The following is a 20,646-nucleotide window of genomic DNA, read 5'->3' as shown; positions in this document are numbered from 1 at the left end:
GCTTACAGTCTACCGGAAAAGCATAGGTATGTGAAACAAATGTAGGGGTGAAGCTCTCTTGTAGCAATAATTAGGGCTAAGTGGTTTCAGAATGCAAAAAAAGGATAAATACAATGAACAGAAGGGTGGGCTAGTACGTGGCTTCAGATGGTGGTCTGCAGAAGGCTTGATCCTCAACAGGAGAGGAAAAAAGAGAGATAAATAAGAGAAAATTGTTTTAGGTTACAAAAAGGGGCGGGGTTATATATAAAAGGGCTATAGGAGGCCAGAGGGGAGGGGTTTAACATTAAGGAATGTACTTTCCAAGGTAAACAAAATTTGGCTAAAAAAGAAACAAGGTTCCTAAAATACATATTTTTTTACATATACAGATAACAACATGCATAATAATACAAAATATGAATTTGTAAATTCATATTGCTTGCTAATCTGGCATATCTTTTAATTCCTGCGAGGGCCTCAGAGGGTGATCTGCAGTGTCCTTGGGGATGTTTCACAAAAGAAAGAAACATAACTCTCTCTTTTCCAACAGAAATAATATGAAATTCTTTTTTTTTTTTTAAATCATACAAACCCTAATATATTTATATAAATATCTTTATTTTTAAAAGAAAAAAGTGAGAGATGGGCAACCCCTATTATCAGCAGCTAAAAAGGGGATAGCATACCTTGTATTTTATCTATAGATTGTGTTTCTGTATTATATATATATATATATACATATGTGACATATGTGGCATATGTTGTGTACTGCCATCTAAACGGGACTTTTGTGCAATCAACATGGATTTAAAAGAAGAATTACACCTCAGGACGAATATGGCAAAATGGCAACAATCTCCAAGATTTAACCCCTTCGTGACAAAGGCTGATTTTACTTTTTGTACCCTTCGTGACAATGGCTGTTTTATCGTTTCTGCGGTGTTTGTGTTTAGCTGTAATTTTCTCTTAACCCATTTACTAAACCCACACAAGTTATATATTGTTTTTTTCAGGACAAGAAGGGCTTTCTTCAGACACCAAAATTTTTTTCATATGATGTAATTTCCTATAATAAAAATAATAAAATATGACGAAAAATTGAAAAAAAAACACATTTTCTCACTTTTATTTGAAAAATCTTTTATTCATCATAAAAAACTACTGAAAAAACCTGCTAAATAGATTCTACTATTTGTCCCGAGTTTAGAAATACCCAATGTTTTTATGTTTTTTTGCTTTCTTCTACACGTTATGGGGCAATAAGTACAAGTAGCGTTTTGCTAATTCAAAACCATTTTTCTCTGAATCTGGTAATTCTGTCTCTATGTGGTATTTGGGGCATCTTTGAAGCCAGCAAATTAAATTTACCCCACCAAACCATATATTTTTGAAAACTAGACACCCCAGGGTATTTTAGATGCTGATAGTTTAACCCTTTCCATGCACTAATCCTACCACCAACCCTTGTCAAAGTTTGGGATAGTAATTGTTTTTGGTGTTTTTTTCACATACTTTGTACTTCAGGTGTGAAATTACAGCTCCTGGTATATGTTGCTGTCACACAACACCCAGATATGTGTCCAGCAACATCTCCTGAGTACATTGATACCCCACATGCATGGGTTTGTCAGATTGTTTGGGGGCAAAAGGGCCACATTTGGAACATGAGCAATTCAAATTCAGTAGGAATTTTACATCTGGGTAAAGAAAAATGCTTGTACCCAACTATCAGTAGGGACAGGTTACAAGAAAGCCTGGCCTATCTCCAAGAAGGGATTTGATCTAGCACCTTAAGTGGTCCCTCATGCCACGGAATGGACACAGGGGTCACTTGACAGTGCAAATAAAAACGCTTAAAAATGGTGGAGCAAATAAAAGCTAAAAAACAGTAAATGTAACAAAAAATTAAAAAAAAATACAAAAATGGAGCAGGAACAAAAAAAAAATTAAAAATGGGAAACTGTGTGATACAGCTTGAAGCAGTCACCGACACAGAGTGCAGGTTTTCCAGGGCAATCTGGACAGTAAAATGTGGTGTCCTTTCTTTGCCCCCTGCTGTAGCATACCCTGCATCTCTTTTGGGGATTCTGCTTCTTTGCTGTAGGGGGGATTTTAAAAATAAAATGGGTAGCCCCAATTCTGTTGGTTCCCATCACTACTTCGGGACCAGGTGCATCACGGTACAAGATACCTGAAATTACTTCGAGCTGAAACTGCAAAAAAGACAGCTTCAGCCCAGTGTCTGCTTTTTTGTGCAGCAAAAAAGCGTTATAGGTTGCAATTTGCATTAGATAAATTGCAACCTTCTTGTACCAGGCCTTTGTCTTCCTCATAATGAGGTAGGGCTGTAGGAGTTGATCTGACAGATCAACTCCACCCATGTGCTTGTTATAGGCCCTGATGCACACTGGCTTTGTAGTGACCCCAGCTCTGCCACGGACAGAAACCTCCACGGTTCTCTCATCGTGGATGGTGCTCAGCATGCACACCTCTTTTCTGTCCTTGAACTTCAATGCCAAAAGCTCCTCTTGGCGTAGAGCTGAGGTCTCCCCCTTTCCTAGCCGGGTTCGTACCAGGCGTTGTGGGAAACCCAAGCGGTTCTTTTTTATAGAACCGCAAGCTACCGTATCGAAACAATACAGCAGCTTGAACAAAGGGACGCTTGTATAGAAGTTATCTACATACAAGTGGTAGCCTTTGTTCATAAGGTCCCAAACAATCTTGGCACTGGTGCCCAGATGATCTGGGCAACCTGGAGGGTCAAGGTAGCTATCCTTACCCTCGTATACCCGGAAGGCATGAGTATATCCTGTCTCGCTCTCGCAGAGCTTATACACCTTCACTCCATACCTGGAGCGCTTGGAAGGAATATACTGCTTGAATCCCAACCTTCCTTTATATTTCATTAGGGATTCATCCACGCAGATATTTTTTCCAGGTGTATAAACCTCTGGAAACCTGGCAGCGAGATGGGTAATCAGGGGGCGGATTTTGTACAGCCTATCAAACTGGGGGTCCTCCTTAGGGGGGCACAGGCTGTTGTCGCTAAAATGCATGAAACGAAGAATCATTTCATACCTTTGCCTAGTTATAGTTTGGGCAAAAATGGGGGTACTAAAGATGGGGCTGGTGCTCCAGTAGGAGCGGATGGAGGGCTTTTTTATAATGCCCATTAACATTGTGAGTGCCCAGAATTTAAGAAATTCTGGCACGTCAATGGGAGTCCATGGCTGTTTTGCCCAAAAAGAATTAGGGCTAGCAGCACGGTGCTGCTGGGCATAAATGTTTGTTTGTGTGACAATGTCTCCCAAGACATCGTCTCCCAAAAAAACCTGCACAAATTGCAGTGGAGTGAATCCTGTAACATCAATATTGATGCCAGGAATTCCAGAAAAAGGAGGGATAGCTGGCTTGTACCTATTAGGCGCTACCCATGCCTCTGGTGCACTGCCACGACTACGTGTGGTAGGCGTCCTAACAGCCACAGATACATCACTAGATGTATCTGTGAACTGACCAACGTCAAAATCTGACGCTGTATCAGTGGCCTCAGAATCTGTGGCCAAAAAGGCATACGCCTCCTCAGCCGTATACCGCTGCATGGTAAGAATTGCAGCAAAAATAGTGGAAAGGAAAGGGTTAATGGCTATAATAAAAAATAAAAAAAAAACCTAAAAAAAGTAAAAAAAACTAAAAAAAGTAAAAAAACATGTAAAAAAAAAAAAACCCAAAAACAATTGCCACTATGCAAGATCACTGTTTATGCAGTGATCAATGGCAATGAAGGGGTTAATATTATATGGGTGGCTCTTATAAGAGCCTTTGGATCAATATATATATATTTTTATTAGGGAATACCTGAAATACCAGAACACACCGATCTGTCTCTCTCCCTCACTAGAAGCAAGTGAAGGAGGGGGGCAGATCCAATACTGATCAAAGGCAATGTTTAGAAAACATTGCCTTTGATTTATCAAATCATGATCACTCTTATGAGTGATCTGACCACTAGGGGTGTTATTCACTGGATGTCCATGACATCCAGCAACACCCCCCCGATGATGTCAGCAGGCTCCGCCCCCCGGCTTGATGGGCGCCGCCATCTTGAAACACCGCGTGTGTTTCGAAGACACCGGCACCGGGAAGGTAAGTTGAGCATTTAGGAAGCGATCGCGAGTCGCTTCCTTTGCTAAACAGGTGTTGCAAACATGCCTCGATACTGAGGCATCTTAGCAATACCAGCTAAGCAAAGGAAGCGACTCGCGATCGCTTCCTAAACCCGTTTTTCGGCGGCGGGCGCCGCCATGTTTGAAAGACGTGCAGTCTTTCAAACATGTTTTTTTTTTGCTCCTAGGAGCGATCGGGGGGGGGCGGGAATGTTTTTTTTGGTGTTGCTCAATGCCTCGATGTCGAGGCATTAGAGCAACACCGTTTGAGTGAAAAAATCGATCACGGATCGATTTTTTCACCCGTTTAAAGACGTGCCGGTCCTGGCACGTCAATTGTCATAATCGTCACGATTTTCAGTGACGTGCCCGGACCGGCAATTGTCACGAAGGGGTTAAGGAACAATATACCAAGAGAGAAAAGAGGGATTAAAATGATAAACTGGTTTTGACCAACCTAATATATATATATATATATATATATATATATATATATATATATTGTAAATGTCTGTATGTATGTGGAAGCATAAAACATGGGCTATTGTTCTTAATCACTGTGATGTCACAATCCTATGTCATCGTGGTCACCACATAAACTGGGTATTTCTGAACTGGAATATCATTTGATGCTCCTGCTCTTAGAGATTTGGATTCAAAGCATTTTGAGAAAGGAGTAGGTAACAGCAAAATGAGGATATTTGATCTTCTTCCAACTGATGTGGAAATGGTGGATGTTGACTATTATTTAGGCAACAGGAGAGCACTGAAACAACTCCGGGATGGAGAAGATGATGGCTTTGCTGTAACTAAAAAAAGAAAGATTGAAATCTTTGAGGATAGCAGAAAAGCTATAAAGCGGCAGTTGGAAGGTGAAGAGGATGAGATTTTGACACCAAAAGGGAAAAAGGGGAAATATTTTGGAGAAGGCACGACTCCTGTGAAGCGGTCCAGGGATGGAGAAGATGGGGACACCTTTACCCCAAAGTGGAGGAGAGTGTGGTAGCTACAACACCTAGCTTTAGTTATGTGATGTTGAATAAAATGTTTGACTTAATTTTGCTCTCTTCTGTGAATGTGATATTTCATATATGTGTAGTTAATATGGGTTTACAAGGGATCGGCCCTGTCAAACTAACCTGATCAGCTTTTATGAGGAGGTGAGCTCAAGACTGGATCGGGGTGAATCGCTGGATGTCGTATATCTTGATCCAGGCTGGGAATATGTATTAAATGGGAAAACACTGGGGACGACTGAAATGGAAAAGGACTTAGGAGTTTTAGTTAACAGTAAATTTACCTGTAGCGACCAGTGTCAGGCAGCTGCTGCTAAGGCAAATAAAATCATGGGGTGCATCAAAAGGGGCATAGATGCCCACGACAAGGAAATAATTCTACCACTGTACAAGTCACTAGTCAGACCACACATGGAATACTGTGTACAGTACTGGACACCAGTGTACAAGAAAGATATAGTGGAGCTGGAGAGGGTTCAAAGACGGGCAACCAGAGTAATAAGGGGAATGGGAGGACTACAGTACCCAGAAAGATTATCAGAATTAGGGTTATTTAGTTTGGAAAAAAGACGGCTTAGGGGGGACTTAATAACTATGTATAAATATATAAGGGGGAAGTACAGAGATCACTCCCAGGACCTATTTATACCCAGGACTGTATCTATAACAAGGGGACATCCTCTACGGCTGGAGGAAAGAAGGTTTCTACACCAGCACAGACAGGGGTTCTTTACAGTAAGAGCGGTGAGATTATGGAACTCTCTGCCAGAGGAAGTGGTAATAGTAAACTCAATAAAAGAGTTCAAAAGGAGCCTGGACGTGTTTCTTTAAAGCAATAATATTACCAGTTATAGATATTAGATTAATAGGGACAGAACGTTGATCCAGGGATTTATTCTGATTGCCATATTTGGAGTCGGGAAGGAATATTCCCCCTGGTATGGGACAATTGGCATCTGCTTCATAAGGGTTTTTTGCCTTCCTCTGGATCAACACAGTAAGGACACAATATGTATATAGGTTGAACTTGATGGACTTTGGTCTTTTTTCAACCTTATGAACTATGTTACTATGTTACTATGTACATAATAAATGAGAAACCATTTTTGGCCTTGTGCCACATACCCAGTGAACGCCCCAACCAACCTGTGCTGCCAATCAGCCAGCTAATGCTATACATATGATGGGGGTCACATCTCCCATCATGCTCAGCCACACAACAGCGTCTTTAATACAGGAATGAATGGTGTTTCCTACACTGAGCTCAGCTAAGTTAAGGCTCTGCCAGTATTAACAGAAATAAAGGGGTGAATAGGTTTACTCATTAAGGTCAATGCCAGCACTTACTAAGAGTTCAAAAGTAAAACTCAGAAACATAGAATTTGACTGTGGAGAAGAAGCATTCGGCCATCTAGGCTGCCCATTTTTCCTGATGTAATGATTCAGGCCTTAATCAGCCCTCGGTCTTGTTGATTCTGGATAGTTTTATGCCGGTCCCATGCATGTTTCAAAGAATAGTTTGATAAAAACAATTCTGTTACAAAATATTAGCTCCAGAGGAACTCAGCTGATCGTATTAAAATCTATCAGGCTGCCAAAACACATAATGGCCACAAAAAAACCAACTGATTAAAAGACTTAACTCAGCTCAGGAAAGTCCAATCGAATGGGCTTTCCCAGCCCTGGTCACAACAATCTAGAGATTAACACCTCTATGCTGAGATAGAGATACAAGAATACCTATTTTAAGGTGTTGTTCCACCTACTTTGCAGAATAAGACGTAAATACAGAATTAGAACCATAATTCTATGTATTGTGAATGGCTCAAACTTTTACAAAAATATGTTTTATTTGTGTCATTTTTTTTCTCAGACTTTTTCAGAGAATGCACATCATGTGACATAAAAGTAGGCACTGGCCTACAGTAGCCACAGAAATTCAAACTCCTTATTAAAGGTTTCTGTTTTTTGCCTTCTTACATTTTTAAGTAATTAATGCTTCTTGAATGACCATACTTGGGAATCTGCCAGGCTGGGATACCCAGAGCTCCCCCTCTTCTTCTTCTGAAGGGGCTATATGGGGGATGGAGTAAGACGTTATAGCCCGAAACAGTCTTAAGTGGGCCGACAGTTGAACAGGAAGTGGGTGGGGAGTGGTTGTGGCTAAACATGGTTCCCCTGCCCATAAAAAAGGTGTATTCAAATACTATGTATGTAACTGGGTAAAATAAAAGTGAAAAAAGGTGCTTCTTGCGTGGGTACACTAAACGAGAGAAGAAAATTACAGCTAAACACGAGCGTCGCAAAAATGTTAAAACAGACTCGGTCATGAAGGGTACAAAAAATAAAAAAAAAAGCCTGGTCTTAAGGGGTTAATCCTGCCGTTTTTCTAAATGTAGCAATAAAAACAAAAGCCAAGAAAAAAATTTGGGCAGTTGATCTATCATTAGATAAGCTGTACAGCAACAACTGCGGGATCCCTGCTAATATGCTGGTAATAGATTTGGTGCCAAAGTAAAGTGCTTCCTAACAGCCTAATTATTATTATTACCTTTTATTTACTAAGTTACGCAACAATGTACAATTCAATTGGGGCAGTTGACACATTTAATAAAACAAATACATTAATGCATACAGACACATCAGGAGTTAAGAATCTTGCTGTGAGCTTGCCATCTAGCCTTATGGTAGTTTATACAAAGTTCATGGCAGGAATGGTGGGCTTATGAGGGCCCCGCTCGTGAGCTTACAGTCTACCGGAAAAGCATAGGTATGTGAAACAAATGTAGGGGTGAAGCTCTCTTGTAGCAATAATTAGGGCTAAGTGGTTTCAGAATGCAAAAAAAGGATAAATACAATGAACAGAAGGGTGGGCTAGTACGTGGCTTCAGATGGTGGTCTGCAGAAGGCTTGATCCTCAACAGGAGAGGAAAAAAGAGAGATAAATAAGAGAAAATTGTTTTAGGTTACAAAAAGGGGCGGGGTTATATATAAAAGGGCTATAGGAGGCCAGAGGGGAGGGGTTTAACATTAAGGAATGTACTTTCCAAGGTATACAAAATTTGGCTAAAAAAGAAACAAGGTTCCTAAAATACATATTTTTTACATATACAGATAACAACATGCATAATAATACAAAATATGAATTTGTAAATTCATATTGCTTGCTAATCTGGCATAGCTTTTAATTCCTGCGAGGGCCTCAGAGGGTGATCTGCAGTGTCCTTGGGGATGTTTCACAAAAGAAAGAAACATAACTCTCTCTTTTCCAACACAGATAATATGAAATTCTTTTTTTTTTTTTTAAATCATACAAACCCTAATATATTTATATAAATATCTTTATTTTTAAAAGAAAAAAGTGAGAGATGGGCAACCCCTATTATCAGCAGCTAAAAAGGGGATAGCATACCTTGTATTTTATCTATAGATTGTGTTTCTGTATTATATATATATATATATATATATACATATATATATATACATATGTGACATATGTGGCATATGTTGTGTACTGCCATCTAAACGGGATTTTTGTGCAATCAACATGCATTTAAAAGAAGAATTACACCTCAGGACGAATATGGCAAAATGGCAACAATCTCCAAGATTTAAGGAACAATATACCAAGAGAGAAAAGAGGGATTAAAATGATAAACTGGTTTTGACCAACCTAATATATATATATATATATATATATATATATATATACATATATATATATATATATATATTGTAAATGTCTGTATGTATGTGGAAGCATAAAACATGGGCTATTGTTCTTAATCACTGTGATGTCACAATCCTATGTCATCGTGGTCACCACATAAACTGGGTATTTCTGAACTGGAATGTCATTTGATGCTCCTGCTCTTAGAGATTTGGATTCAAAGCATTTTGAGAAAGGAATAGGTAACAGCAAAATGAGGATATTTGATCTTCTTCCAACTGATGTGGAAATGGTGGATGTTGACTATTATTTAGGCAACAGGAGAGCACTGAAACAACTCCGGGATGGAGAAGATGATGGCTTTGCTGTAACTAAAAAAAGAAAGATTGAAATCTTTGAGGATAGCAGAAAAGCTATAAAGCGGCAGTTGGAAGGTGAAGAGGATGAGATTTTGACACCAAAAGGGAAAAAGGGGAAATATTTTGGAGAAGGCACGACTCCTGTGAAGCGGTCCAGGGATGGAGAAGATGGGGACACCTTTACCCCAAAGTGGAGGAGAGTGTGGTAGCTACAACACCTAGCTTTAGTTATGTGATGTTGAATAAAATGTTTGACTTAATTTTGCTCTCTTCTGTGAATGTGATATTTCATATATGTGTAGTTAATATGGGTTTACAAGGGATCGGCCCTGTCAAACTAACCTGATCAGCTTTTATGAGGAGGTGAGCTCAAGACTGGATCGGGGTGAATCGCTGGATGTCGTATATCTTGATCCAGGCTGGGAATATGTATTAAATGGGAAAACACTGGGGACGACTGACATGGAAAAGGACTTAGGAGTTTTAGTTAACAGTAAATTTACCTGTAGCGACCAGTGTCAGGCAGCTGCTGCTAAGGCAAATAAAATCATGGGGTGCATCAAAAGGGGCATAGATGCCCACGACAAGGAAATAATTCTACCACTGTACAAGTCACTAGTCAGACTACACATGGAATACTGTGTACAGTACTGGGCACCAGTGTACAAGAAAGATATAGTGGAGCTGGAGAGGGTTCAAAGACGGGCAACCAGAGTAATAAGGGGAATGGGAGGACTACAGTACCCAGAAAGATTATCAGAATTAGGGTTATTTAGTTTGGAAAAAAGACGGCTTAGGGGGGACTTAATAACTATGTATAAATATATAAGGGGGCAGTACAGAGATCACTCCCAGGACCTATTTATACCCAGGACTGTATCTATAACAAGGGGACATCCTCTACGGCTGGAGGAAAGAAGGTTTCTACACCAGCACAGACGGGGGTTCTTTACAGTAAGAGCGGTGAGATTATGGAACTCTCTGCCAGAGGAAGTGGTAATAGTAAACTCAATAAAAGAGTTCAAAAGGAGCCTGGACGTGTTTCTTGAAAGCAATAATATTACCAGTTATAGATATTAGATTAATAGGGACAGAACGTTGATCCAGGGATTTATTCTGATTGCCATATTTGGAGTCGGGAAGGAATATTCCCCCTGGTATGGGGCAATTGGCATCTGCTTCATAAGGGTTTTTTGCCTTCCTCTGGATCAACACAGTAAGGACACAATATGTATATAGGTTGAACTTGATGGACTTTGGTCTTTTTTCAACCTTATGAACTATGTTACTATGTTACTATGTACATAATAAATGAGAAACCATTTTTGGCCTTGTGCCACATACCCAGTGAACGCCCCAACCAACCTGTGCTGCCAATCAGCCAGCTAATGCTATACATATGATGGGGGTCACATCTCCCATCATGCTCAGCCACACAACAGCGTCTTTAATACAGGAATGAATGGTGTTTCCTACACTGAGCTCAGCTAAGTTAAGGCTCTGCCAGTATTAACAGAAATAAAGGGGTGAATAGGTTTACTCATTAAGGTCAATGCCAGCACTTACTAAGAGTTCAAAAGTAAAACTCAGAAACATAGAATTTGACTGTGGAGAAGAAGCATTCGGCCATCTAGGCTGCCCATTTTTCCTGATGTAATGATTCAGGCCTTAATCAGCCCTCGGTCTTGTTGATTCTGGATAGTTTTATGCCGGTCCCATGCATGTTTCAAAGAATAGTTTGATAAAAACAATTCTGTTACAAAGTATTAGCTCCAGAGGAACTCAGCTGATCGTATTAAAATCTATCAGGCTGCCAAAACACATAATGGCCACAAAAAAAACAACTGATTAAAAGACTTAACTCAGCTCAGGAAAGTCCAATCGAATGGGCTTTCCCAGCCCTGGTCACAACAATCTAGAGATTAACACCTCTATGCTGAGATAGAGATACAAGAATACCTATTTTAAGGTGTTGTTCCACCTACTTTGCAGAATAAGACGTAAATGCAGAATTAGAACCATAATTCTATGTAGTGTGAATGGCTCAAACTTTTACAAAAATATGTTTTATTTGTGTCATTTTTTTTCTCAGATTTTTTCAGAGAATGCACATCATGTGACATAAAAGTAGGCACTGGCAGGTTTTTGCCACAGAAATTCAAACTCCTTATTAAAGGTTTCTGTTTTTTGCCTTCTTACATTTTTAAGTAATTAATGCTTCTTCAATGACCATACTTGGGAATCTGCCAGGCTGGGATACCCAGAGCTCCCCCTCTTCTTCTTCTGAAGGGGCTATATGGGGGATGGAGTAAGACGTTATAGCCCGAAACAGTCTTAAGTGGGCCGACAGTTGAACAGGAAGTGGGTGGGGAGTGGTTGTGGCTAAACATGGTTCCCCTGCCCATAAAAAAGGTGTATTCAAATACTATGTATGTAACTGGGTAAAATAAAAGTGAAAAAAGGTGCTTCTTGCGTGGGTACACTAAACGAGAGAAGAAAATTAGAGCTAAACACGAGCGTCGCAAAAATGTTAAAACAGACTCGGTCATGAAGGGTATAAAAATTAAAAAAAAGCCTGGTCTTAAGGGGTTAATCCTGCCGTTTTTCTAAATGTAGCAATAAAAACAAAAGCCAAGAAAAAAATTTGGCCAGTTGATCTATCATTAGATAAGCTGGACAGCAACAACTGCCGGATCCCTGCTAATATGCTGGTAATAGATTTGGTGCCAAAGTAAAGTGCTTCCTAACTGGCTAATTATTATTATTACCTTTTATTTACTAAGTTACGCAACAATGTACAATTCAATTGGGGCAGTTGACACATTTAATAACACAAATACATTAATGCATACAGACACATCAGGAGTTAAGAATCTTGCTGTGAGCTTGCCATCTAGCCTTATGGTAGTTTATACAAAGTTCATGGCAGGAATGGTGGGCTTATGAGGGCCCCGCTCGTGAGCTTACAGTCTACCGGAAAAGCATAGGTATGTGAAACAAATGTAGGGGTGAAGCTCTCTTGTAGCAATAATTAGGGCTAAGTGGTTTCAGAATGCAAAAAAAGGATAAATACAATGAACAGAAGGGTGGGCTAGTACGTGGCTTCAGATGGTGGTCTGCAGAAGGCTTGATCCTCAACAGGAGAGGAAAAAAGAGAGATAAATAAGAGAAAATTGTTTTAGGTTACAAAAAGGGGCGGGGTTATATATAAAAGGGCTATAGGAGGCCAGAGGGGAGGGGTTTAACATTAAGGAATGTACTTTCCAAGGTAAACAAAATTTGGCTAAAAAAGAAACAAGGTTCCTAAAATACATATTTTTTTACATATACAGATAACAACATGCATAATAATACAAAATGTGAATTTGTAAATTCATATTGCTTGCTAATCTGGCATAGCTTTTAATTCCTGCGAGAGCCTCAGAGGGTGATCTGCAGTGTCCTTGGGGATGTTTCACAAAAGAAAGAAACGTAACTCTCTCTTTTCCAACAGAAATAATATGAAATTCTTTTTTTTTTTTTAAATCATACAAACCCTAATATATTTATATAAATATCTTTATTTTTAAAAGAAAAAAGTGAGAGATGGGCAACCCCTATTATCAGCAGCTAAAAGGGGGATAGCATACCTTGTATTTTATCTATAGATTGTGTTTCTGTATTATATATATATATATACATATGTGACATATGTGGCATATGTTGTGTACTGCCATCTAAACGGGATTTTTGTGCAATCAACATGCATTTAAAAGAAGAATTACACCTCAGGACGAATATGGCAAAATGGCAACAATCTCCAAGATTTAAGGAACAATATACCAAGAGAGAAAAGAGGGATTAAAATGATAAACTGGTTTTGACCAACCTAATATATATATATATATATATATATATATATATATATTGTAAATGTCTGTATGTATGTGGAAGCATAAAACATGGGCTATTGTTCTTAATCACTGTGATGTCACAATCCTATGTCATCGTGGTCACCACATAAACTGGGTATTTCTGAACTGGAATGTCATTTGATGCTCCTGCTCGTAGAGATTTGGATTCAAAGCATTTTGAGAAAGGAATAGGTAACAGCAAAATGAGGATATTTGATCTTCTTCCAACTGATGTGGAAATGGTGGATGTTGACTATTATTTAGGCAACAGGAGAGCACTGAAACAACTCCGGGATGGAGAAGATGATGGCTTTGCTGTAACTAAAAAAAGAAAGATTGAAATCTTTGAGGATAGCAGAAAAGCTATAAAGCGGCAGTTGGAAGGTGAAGAGGATGAGATTTTGACACCAAAAGGGAAAAAGGGGAAATATTTTGGAGAAGGCACGACTCCTGTGAAGCGGTCCAGGGATGGAGAAGATGGGGACACCTTTACCCCAAAGTGGAGGAGAGTGTGGTAGCTACAACACCTAGCTTTAGTTATGTGATGTTGAATAAAATGTTTGACTTAATTTTGCTCTCTTCTGTGAATGTGATATTTCATATATGTGTAGTTAATATGGGTTTACAAGGGATCGGCCCTGTCAAACTAACCTGATCAGCTTTTATGAGGAGGTGAGCTCAAGACTGGATCGGGGTGAATCGCTGGATGTCGTATATCTTGATCCAGGCTGGGAATATGTATTAAATGGGAAAACACTGGGGACGACTGACATGGAAAAGGACTTAGGAGTTTTAGTTAACAGTAAATTTACCTGTAGCGACCAGTGTCAGGCAGCTGCTGCTAAGGCAAATAAAATCATGGGGTGCATCAAAAGGGGCATAGATGCCCACGACAAGGAAATAATTCTACCACTGTACAAGTCACTAGTCAGACCACACATGGAATACTGTGTACAGTACTGGGCACCAGTGTACAAGATAGATATAGTGGAGCTGGAGAGGGTTCCAAGACGGGCAACCAGAGTAATAAGGGGAATGGGAGGACTACAGTACCCAGAAAGATTATCAGAATTAGGGTTATTTAGTTTGGAAAAAAGACGGCTTAGGGGGGACTTAATAACTATGTATAAATATATAAAGGGGCAGTACAGAGATCACTCCCAGGACCTATTTATACCCAAGACTGTGTCTATAACAAGGGGACATCCTCTACGGCTGGAGGAAAGAAGGTTTCTACACCAGCCCAGACGGGGGTTCTTTACAGTAAGAGCGGTGAGATTATGGAACTCTCTGCCAGAGGAAGTGGTAATAGTAAACTCAATAAAAGAGTTCAAAAGGAGCCTGGACGTGTTTCTTGAAAGCAATAATATTACCAGGTATAGATATTAGATTAATAGGGACAGAACGTTGATCCAGGGATTTATTCTGAATGCCATATTTGGAGTCGGGAAGGAATATTCCCCCTGGTATGGGGCAATTGGCATCTGCTTCATAAGGGTTTTTTGCCTTCCTCTGGATCAACACAGTAAGGACAACATATGTATATAGGTTGAACTTGATGGACTTTGGTCTTTTTTCAACCTTATGAACTATGTTACTATGTTACTATGCACATAATAAATGAGAAACCATTTTTGGCCTTGTGCCACATACCCAGTGAACGCCGCAACCAACCTGTGCTGCCAATCAGCCAGCTAATGCTATACATATGATGGGGGTCACATCTCCCATCATGCTCAGCCACACAACAGCGTCTTTAATACAGGAATGAATGGTGTTTCCTACACTGAGCTCAGCTAAGTTAATGCTCTCCCATGCATGTTTCCAAGAATAGTTTGATAAAAACAATTCTGTTACAAAGTATTAGCTCCAGAGGAACTCAGCTGATGGTATTAAAATCTATCAGGCTGCCACAACACATAATGGCCACAAAAAAACCAACTGATTAAAAGACTTAACTCAGCTCAGGAAAGTCCAATCGAATGGGCTTTCCCAGCCCTGGTCACAACAATCTAGAGATTAACACCTCTATGCTGAGATAGAGATACAAGAATACCTATTTTAAGGTGTTGTTCCACCTACTTTGCAGAATAAGACGTAAATGCAGAATTAGAACCATAATTCTATGTATTGTGAATGGCTCAAACTTTTACAAAAATATGTTTTATTTGTGTCATTTTTTATCAAATACATTAGATGCCTTCAAAAGGGGTCTGGATATTTTTTAAAAAGGCATGACATGCAGGGCTATAAATAGAATTAATATTTTAGAGCTTTTTGATCCAAGGAGAAATCTGATTGCTTTTTGGAGTTAACAAGGAATTTTTTCCCCTGATGGCAGAATTCAAAGTAGCTGAATTCGGGGGTTTTTTGGCCTTCTTTTGGATCAAGAGTAGGAAAGTTAGGTAGAAGGGTTGAACTTGATGGACTTAGGTCTTTTTTCAACCTTATGTACTATGTATGTAACTGGGTAAAATAAAAGTGAAAAAAGGTGCTTCTTGCGTGGGTACACTAAACGAGAGAAGAAAATTACAGCTAAACACGAGCGTCGCAAAAATGTTAAAACAGACTCGGTCATGAAGGGTACAAAAATTAAAAAAAAGCCTGGTTTTAAGGGGTTAATCCTGCCGTTTTTCTAAATGTAGCAATAAAAACAAAAGCCAACAAAAAAATTGGGGCAGTTGATCTATCATTAGATAAGCTGGACAGCAACAACTGCCGGATCCCTGCTAATATGCTGGTAATAGATTTGGTGCCAAAGTAAAGCGCTTCCTAACTGGCTAATTATTATTATTACCTTTTATTTACTAAGTTACGCAACAATGTACAATTCAATTGGGGCAGTTGACACATTTAATAACAAAAATACATTAATGCATACAGACACGTCAGGAGTTAAGAATCTTGCTGTGAGCTTGCCATCTAGCCTTATGGTAGTTTATACAAAGTTCATGGCAGGAATGGTGGGCTTATGAGGGCCCCGCTCGTGAGCTTACAGTCTACCGGAAAAGCATAGGTATGTGAAACAAATGTAGGGGTGAAGCTCTCTTGTAGCAATAATTAGGGCTAAGTGGTTTCAGAATGCAAAAAAAGGATAAATACAATGAACAGAAGGGTGGGCTAGTACGTGGCTTCAGATGGTGGTCTGCAGAAGGCTTGATCCTCAACAGGAGAGGAAAAAAGAGAGATAAATAAGAGAAAATTGTTTTAGGTTACAAAAAGGGGCGGGGTTATATATAAAAGGGCTATAGGAGGCCAGAGGGGAGGGGTTTAACATTAAGGAATGTAAACAAAATTTGGCTAAAAAAGAAACAAGGTTCCTAAAATACATATTTTTTTACATATACAGAAAACAACATGCATAATAATACAAAATATGAATTTGTAAATTCATATTGCTTACTAATAGGGCTGCAACTAACGATTATTTTCATAATCGATTAGTTGGCCGATTATTTTTTCGCAGAATAAAAAAAAAAACTGATAAAATGCATTTCTTGTCTTTATTTCCCAACCAGCCCCCCCAATTTATGCACATTTGAGCCCAGGCTTGCCACGCTGCCTCCCAGACATGCCACGCTGCCTCCCAGACATGCCACGCTGCCTCCCAGACATGCCACTCCACGCTGCTTCCCACATATGCCACTTCACACTGCCTCCCACATGTGCCACTCCACACTGCCTCCCACATAAACCACTCCACGCTGCCTCCCACATAAACCACTCCACGCTGCCTCCCACATATACCACTCCACGCTGCCTCCCACATATGCCACGCTGCCTCCCACATATACCACTCCACGCTGCCTCCCACATATACCACTCCACGCTGCCTCCCACATATACCACTCCACGCTGCCTCCCACATATGCCACGCTGCCTCCCACATATACCACTCCACGCTGCCTCCCACATATTCCAATCCACGCTGCCTCCCACATATGCCACGCTGCCTCCCACATGCACATTTGAGCACAGGCTTGCCACGCTGCCTCCCAGACATGCCACGCTGCCTCCCACATATGCCACGCTGCCTCCCACATGTGCCACTCCACGCTGCCTCCCACATATTCCACTCCACGCTGCCTCCCACATATTCCACTCCATGCTGTCTCCCACATATGCCACGCTGCCTCCCACATATTCCACTCCACGCTGCCTCTCACATATTCCTCTCCACTCTACCCCCACATATGCCACTGTGCCTGATACGCCTTATACCCTCTGATACACCACTCCATCCTCCCCAGACATGCCACACTGCCTCCCAGACATGCCACGCTGCCCTCCCCACATATGCCTTATATACCGTATATGCCTTATACCCCCAGATATGTCTCTCCATCCTCCCCAGATATGCCTTATACCCCCAGATATCTCATAGTCCCCTCAGAGTCACAGACCTGTTCGCATCACACTGACACCATACTTTTATAAACAAGTACTGGGTTAATCTTCACTGCCCCCAGGATTTAGATTCCCCTTTAGTCTGATTCCCCTTAGGATTTAGTCTGCCCCCCTTTACCTCTAACTGCGCCTTAAATTAACTTTATTAAATTAACCCTCAGTCCTCATCATTAAATTAACACTAAACACCCCATTAACCATAACTACCCCTAAATTAACTCTAAATACCCCATCAAACACAACTACCCTAAATTAACCCTAAACACCCCATTAACCACAGCATCCCCTAAATTAACCCTAAAGACCCCCATCAACCACAACAGCCCCTAAATTAACCCTAAACACCCCATTAACCACAACTGCCTCAAATTAACCCCAAACACCCCATTAACCACAGCTGCTCCTATATTAACCCTAAACACCCCATTAACCATAACTGCCCCTAAATTAACCCTAAACACCCCATTAACCATAGCTGCCCCTAAACACCCCATTAACCATAACTTCCCCTAAATTAACCCTAAACACCCCATTAACCATAACTGCCCCTAAATTAACCCCCACCTCCCCTAACTTTCAGCAGCCCAAATATTAATTTTATACTTACAGTTAGATGAGTGTCACAGCCATGTGGTTCTGGCCTTCTGGGAGAAGGAAGGGGGCGGGGCCAGTTGTCACAGTGATTACAGGGAGGGACTGGTAAGTAGGAGCTGTTGCTGTGAGTCACTGAAACGGTTTATATAATGAGGGGTATTTTTCAGAGCGTTTGCTCTGAAAAAACCCTCATTTTATAATCGATAAAAATCGATTCAACTATTCAATAATGAAATTCGTTGGCAACGATTTTCATTATCGATTATTATCGATTTTATCGATAAATTGTTGCAGCCCTACTTGCTAATCTGGCATATCTTTTAATTCCTGCGAGGGCTTTAGAGGGTGATCTGCAGTGTCCTTGGGGATGTTTCACAAAAGAAAGAAACATAACTCTCTCTTTTCCAACACAAATATGAAATTCTTTTTTTTTTTTTTAAATCATACAAACCCTAATATATTTATATAAATATCTTTATTTTCAAAAGAAAAAAGTGAGAGATGGGCAACCCCTATTATCAGCAGCTAAAAAGGGGATAGCATACCTTGTATTTTATCTATAGATTGTGTTTCTGTATTATATATATATATATATATATGTGACATATGTGGCATATGTTGTGTACTGCCATCTAAACGGGATTTTTGTGCAATCTACATGCATTTAAAAGAAGAATTACACCTCAGGACGAATATGGCAAAGATTTAAGGAACAATATACCAAGAGAGAAAAGAGGGATTAAAATGATAAACTGGTTTTGACCAACCTAATATATATATATATATATATATATATATTGTAAATGTCTGTATGTATGTGGAAGCATAAAACATGGGCTATTGTTCTTAATCACTGTGATGTCACAATCCTATGTCATCGTGGTCACCACATAAACTGGGTATTTCTGAACTGGAATGTCATTTGATGCTCCTGCTCTTAGAGATTTGGATTCAAAGCATTTTGAGAAAGGAATAGGTAACAGCAAAATGAGGATATTTGATCTTCTTCCAACTGATGTGGAAATGGTGGATGTTGAATATTATTTAGGCAACAGGAGAGCACTGAAACAACTCCGGGATGGAGAAGATGATGGCTTTACTGTAACTAAAAAAAGAAAGATTTAAATCTTTGAGGATAGCAGAAAAGCTATAAAGCGGCAGTTGGAAGGTGAAGAGGATGAGATTTTGACACCAAAAGGGAAAAAGGGGAAATATTTTGGAGAAGGCACGACTCCTGTGAAGCGGTCCAGGGATGGAGAAGATGGGGACACCTTTACTCCAAAGTGGAGGAGAGTGTGGTAGCTACAACACCTAGCTTTAGTTATGTGATGTTGAATAAAATGTTTGATTTAATTTTGTTCTCTTCTGTGAATGTGATATTTCATATATGTGTAGTTAATATGGGTTTACAAGGGATCGGCCCTGTCAAACTAACCTGATCAGCTTTTATGAGGAGGTGAGCTCAAGACTGGATCGGTGTGAATCGCTGGATGTCGTATATCTTGATCCAGGCTGGGAATATGTATTAAATGGGAAAACACTGGGGACGACTGACATGGAAAAGGACTTAGGAGTTTTAGTTAACAGTAAATTTACCTGTAGCGACCAGTGTCAGGCAGCTGCTGCTAAGGCAAATAAAATCATGGGGTGCATCAAAAGGGGCATAGATGCCCACGACAAGGAAATAATTCTACCACTGTACAAGTCACTAGTCAGACCACACATGGAATACTGTGTACAGTACTGGGCACCAGTGTACAAGAAAGATATAGTGGAGCTGGAGAGGGTTCAAAGACGGGCAACCAGAGTAATAAGGGGAATGGGAGGACTACAGTACCCAGAAAGATTATCAGAATTAGGGTTATTTAGTTTGGAAAAAAGACGGCTTAGGGGGGACTTAATAACTATGTATAAATATATAAGGGGGCAGTACAGAGATCACTCCCAGGACCTATTTATACCCAGGACTGTATCTATAACAAGGGGACATCCTCTACGGCTGGAGGAAAGAAGGTTTCTACACCAGCACAGACGGGGGTTCTTTACAGTAAGAGCGGTGAGATTATGGAACTCTCTGCCAGAGGAAGTGGTAATAGTAAACTCAATAAAAGAGTTCAAAAGGAGCCTGGACGTGTTTCTTGAAAGCAATAATATTACCAGTTATAGATATTAGATTAATAGGGACAGAACGTTGATCCAGGGATTTATTCTGATTGCCATATTTGGAGTCGGGAAGGAATATTCCCCCTGGTATGGGGCAATTGGCATCTGCTTCATAAGGGTTTTTTGCCTTCCTCTGGATCAACACAGTAAGGACACAATATGTATATAGGTTGAACTTGATGGACTTTGGTCTTTTTTCAACCTTATGAACTATGTTACTATGTTACTATGTACATAATAAATGAGAAACCATTTTTGGCCTTGTGCCACATACCCAGTGAACGCCCCAACCAACCTGTGCTGCCAATCAGCCAGCTAATGCTATACATATGATGGGGGTCACATCTCCCATCATGCTCAGCCACACAACAGCGTCTTTAATACAGGAATGAATGG

General features: G+C 40.1%; 1 protein-coding gene and 1 non-coding gene across 2 annotated transcripts in view; both read right to left on the bottom strand.

Moving 5' to 3' along the window:
- Positions 1-20,646, bottom strand: part of LOC149285350 (E3 ubiquitin-protein ligase HUWE1-like) — a gene marked incomplete at its 5' end in the record, with an annotated part of 478,774 nt that overhangs the window by 34,276 nt on the left and 423,852 nt on the right.
- Positions 1,696-1,825, bottom strand: LOC149285351 (small nucleolar RNA SNORA35). Its single transcript, XR_016277769.1, has one exon. It is a non-coding gene; the product is annotated as a small nucleolar RNA SNORA35 (small nucleolar RNA).

The sequence above is a fragment of the Sceloporus occidentalis genome, unplaced genomic scaffold, assembly GCF_023333645.1.
Source record: "Sceloporus occidentalis isolate IW3139 unplaced genomic scaffold, rSceOcc1.0.p SCAF_79, whole genome shotgun sequence".
Classification (NCBI taxonomy): domain Eukaryota; kingdom Metazoa; phylum Chordata; class Lepidosauria; order Squamata; family Phrynosomatidae; genus Sceloporus; species Sceloporus occidentalis.
This window is presented reverse-complemented; position numbering and strand designations above follow the sequence as displayed.